The sequence below is a fragment of the Jaculus jaculus genome, chromosome 2, assembly GCF_020740685.1.
Source record: "Jaculus jaculus isolate mJacJac1 chromosome 2, mJacJac1.mat.Y.cur, whole genome shotgun sequence".
Lineage (NCBI taxonomy): Eukaryota > Metazoa > Chordata > Mammalia > Rodentia > Dipodidae > Jaculus > Jaculus jaculus.
In genome coordinates this window covers 83,116,380-83,121,061 of record NC_059103.1, presented here as the reverse complement: position 1 = coordinate 83,121,061, position 4,682 = coordinate 83,116,380, and positions in this window count along the sequence as shown.

Here is a 4,682-nt window from a genome sequence, read left to right as displayed (position 1 = left end):
TTCTAGCATAGTTATGTGTTTGCTAGTTTGGCCAGAAGTCTAAGATAATTTTTAATTTGAAAATATTACTAATGCTTTAAAGAAGATGACGTCATAAAAGTCCAAATCAGAATGTCATTAGCTGATGAAGAGGCTCATGAAATTTTTCTTGGTTTCGGACTAATGACTTCAGCAAGTATGCCATGTGGAGGAAAACATTTCAGAAAGACAAGGCTTATGCACAGCCCTTGAAGCAGAAAAGATCTCTCAAGTGTAGTAACAAGATGAAGGAACAGAATGTTGAAATTAGAAAGGAGAAGCAGTTCTCAATCATACTAAAATAAAAATTCCTTTTCCATAAGGAACACATTTGGGAGCAAAAATATTTCTACATTAAAACCAAATACCCTAGCCTGATATTGGCAAATGCCTATGATCCTAGCACCAGTAAGGATGAAGCAGAGAATCATGAGTTTGAGGCTAGTCTGAGCTACATGATGTTAGGTCTAAATAAAAAAGAAATATCCAGTGGCTAAGGATGTAGTTCAGTGAAGGAGTGCTTACCTAACATACACAAGGCCCTGGATTTTATTCTCCAGCTGCCAAACAAGCAACAAAATACCCTTCAAAATTGGAATAATCAATTCTACCTTAAGGTGAATGATTTCAGTAATAAAGGGAAGAGATGCTGAGTTTGAGCCTCATGTGGATATTTTCTGTTTAGCTAACAATACATACAGATTTAGATTTTATCCCAGGCCATGTTGATGATATATTTGAAAGCATTCACCGAATAGTTATAAAACTCCCACAACATCCTAGCCACTGCCTGTGTTCAGAGGTCTTGCAATAGTTACAGAAGCACAGATGAGTAGGAATGATAAATAATTAGCCTCTTATTTGTTCTTTTCCTGCTGTGTGGCCCTAGTCTTGCAGGTGTGTGTCAGACCATTGTGAATAAGAGTTATTCTAGTTGCAGCCTCCCTAAGGTGGCCTGAGTAAGGTACAAAAGTTTTTAACATGCAGAAAAAGAGCTTTCAAATCTGAACATACTAATGATAGAGATTCAGAACAAGACACAATTCCATTTTATAAAGCCATAAGCCATTTTTGTTTCTTTCTTTTTTATTTTTTTAAATTAGTTTTGTACTCAGTGAATACAGTCAAGTTGGTACCATTGTTAGCCTCCTTCCTATTGGCCTCCCTCCACCTTGACCCTCCTTGTTAGGATAGGATACATGGGTCGTGCATTGTGGGGTTAGCCATCAGTTATGGGTAGGAGGAAATGTCTCTGTGTATCATGACTCAATGTGTGGCTCTGACATTCTTTCCGCCCCCTCTTCTGCAAATTTCCCTGAGCCACGTTAGGTTCATTTTAGGTCTGCTTCTGTGATGAGGTCTTGGGAGCCTCTGTGTCTCTGGATATCTGCTTCATAGGAGTTGATTGTTCTCTATGTTGATCTCCTTCACCCTTGTGCTGGCACCAGGTTCACCAAGAAAACAGCACACCTGCGTGTTTCACCAATTATTCTTAGTTTCAGCTGGGGCCCTTTTGAGGTATGATGGGGTGGTTCTCTCCTTAGAATCTGTATCTATATGAAAACGAGAAGCAGATTCTCTGACGGAGAGTAAAGTTAGTACCAGGTAAATGTGATAACCATTATTTTTTTAAAAGAGAATTTAATAGGTGTAGGCCCTCTTATATCCCATGATTCGCAGTAGCTTGATAATGGAGAGTGGGCTCATTTTTGAGTCTGGTTCTGACTTATTTCCCAGCTCTAGTTATGGGTTCTGTTCCACTTAGTGCATCAGTTAGCCAAATAAAGAGCAGTTGGTTTCCCACCGTGGCTGTGTGCCACTATTGTACTTGTATGACCATCATGACAGGCTATTTGCTGCTAAATAGGATAGAACATGAGTTCTTGTACAGATCTTGGTCATTTTCCCTCAATTGTCCATTTAGCACTTTCTAGCACTAGATGCATTAACTGTCTGGGGACTGACTCTCTTCCAGCTTCCAGCCATGTCACTCCATGTTACACGTCAACTGCATATGGTATCAGCAGTAGGGTCTTACAACTAACCTTTGGTGGGTCATCAAGTACTCTGACAGAAATCTGTCATTCTTTTAGGAAACCGTGTAGGTCTCTCTGATCAAATCCTCATTGTGGATGATAGCCACATGCTGGTACTGGGGGTTACAGATCAGTGCCCACAAAAAGAAGGAAGGAGAGAGAGAGTGAGAGAGAGGCTGTAGAAGATTAAGGTCAGTCTTCATCGTACCCTCTCCAGGGCCTTGTGACACAAGTGTTCCCTCTAAGGGCCTAGTGAAGGTTCAACCATTTGGTCTTTTAGGCTGTAGAATTTTATGGTACCATTGTCATTTGGGTTCAGATTTGTGTCCCACAACCCTTCCCTTGCCCTCCCCTCCCTCCTCACCCACACTATTGTCCAGTTCATAGGCCGTTTTTAAAGTTCATCAGACCAATTGCTTTTCTGGAAAATTGACATGAATGTGTAGTCATTTTACTGACTTTTCAGGACTATTTGCATCATATAGCATTTGGAGAAATTGCTGACCTGTACTTTTGGTGGACAATACTACTGCTTACAACTATACGTGAGCTCCTTGTAATAAGCAGTTTATACTCCCAGCCTGTTTGACATGTCACTTTCCTGCTTCCTGCTGGGGAGAATATATATTTCCTCCATTCCTTTTGCTTTTGTAATTAACCAGTTTTCTCTGACTATTGGCAGATAAATCGATATGACTGTGTCATGTGCAATGAAAGAATGTAAGTGAAATTCCAAGGATTAACTCAACCTCTGGCTTTTCTTCTTGGCCATTTAAATGGGTACGCTCCACATGCGGCCTACCACCTCAGCCAAGACATCTGTGGAATGACAGAGCACTCAGAAATGAATCAGGTGGAGTCTCTAGAGCTGCATTTTGTAGGAAAGAAAATTAAAATGATACTATGTTATCAGATTTCTTCTATATTGTGACTACTCATTTACTTTTCTAAACAAATCTGGTGTCATATCCAAATAATAGTTTGCAAAGTTTCCTACTGGCCAATTTTCTCACGAACCCAAAAAATTAAGCACACACATGATGAGGCAAAAGAGGTTCACTAAGAGAATACCCAAAGTATCAGGGCAAACATGTTTAAGATTTCAGCTCACATGCAAAGATGAGAAAGAAAAGGAAAAAAAGGAAGGGATGCTTTTTGAGTTAGAAATTAGATTAGTAGGCAGGCTTCACGAGGGTCTGGATAATTGAATTGAGGGAGGCATTTATTGGGGGTATAGAACTGATAGGGGAAGTCAGGGTGTCTTTGAGAGCAATCTTGTAACCCAGCAGTTAGGGTGCCAGATATCACAGTCACACAAAACTTTCAGTGAGACAGTGAAAGTGAAACTCCAGGTTGGTGTCTTATGAATTTGATGAGTGAAATCTACAAATCATAGATGGTGAAGTTGAGAAAGTTTTTTATTATAGAGCTCAAGAGAAGAAAACATGGCAGAGCTTCTGTTGTAAGGCAGGAAGTGGGGGCATGTCCCAGAAATGGAGGAACTTGCCTGGTGTCTCTAAATGGGCCTTTTATAGAAATTTACTGGATGGGTGCAGGGCCATGCCAGGTGTCCAGGCACTGCTTGGAAGGGGCAAGTATTCTAAGAAAGAAAGATATAAGTAAAACCCAGATTCCCTATCTGACATCTGTGGCCTCAAGGAAAGTGAAGGCTGCAAGAACTCCTTTAGAGATAAAGGGGTGAGGAAGAACAAGATTCCCCCTTACAGGCTCAGGGACAGTTCTTTCTTTTGTTCTTTTTTTAGGGACCCTTTAACCCCTAAACTGCCTCAGTACATTGTCTTGTTATGGAATTAACTATTCCTTCTACCTCTTTAGCTGTAGGTGTGTGATTGACAAGACTCCACCCTTATCCAGAGGACTTTGTTCCTCTGTTCAGGAGAAAGTGACTCTTCCCTTTCTAATGTTGCCAGGGAACCTGAGGGTAGAGTATTTTCCAAGCCAAATAGTGTCTGCCTACCTACAATAGTACAAATGAAATTATTAGTCAGAAAGAATCACAACATTTTGGCCAGTCAAAACCAATGTTTAAAAACAGAGAAGTTGAGATGAATGTGTGACTTTTTGCAGCTCAAAGTATCACATAGACCCCAATTTTCTTTGAATAAGAAGCAAGCCAGAGACGCTGCTCAGTCAGGATAAGCATGTTTCTAAGTCTTCTTTCAGGTTTGGCCAAGAAGGCAGAAGGAAAATGAAAAGAGTCTGGAGCCAGCAACTATGAAACAGTTCTTGGGGTAGCTGATTCCAAGTTGCAAGTCTAATCAAAGACTTAATGTTTCCCATCCTCAGTGCCTTCATGTGTGTTCTGTAGGGTCTCAGGGCTGCATGGGGTAGCATGCTTTGGGTGTTGTCTTTTGTTGTGTTCAACTGGGGCTGTGAGGTGTGCACCCTGCCTCTCCTCCAGCACTCCATGTTGAGTGTGGGTAGGGAGGTGACTCATATCCTCAGTGCATAAGTGTCCAGATTGGGAGGAGTTGTTGGGATTTGGTAGAAGTGGATGGTTTGAGTGCTTTGATTTTAGGATTACTTCTCTAAAGTGTGATGGATTTCACACATACAGAAGCATACAAACTGAGTGTCTGTGATCAGCAAGGAGACCTGATGTGGATT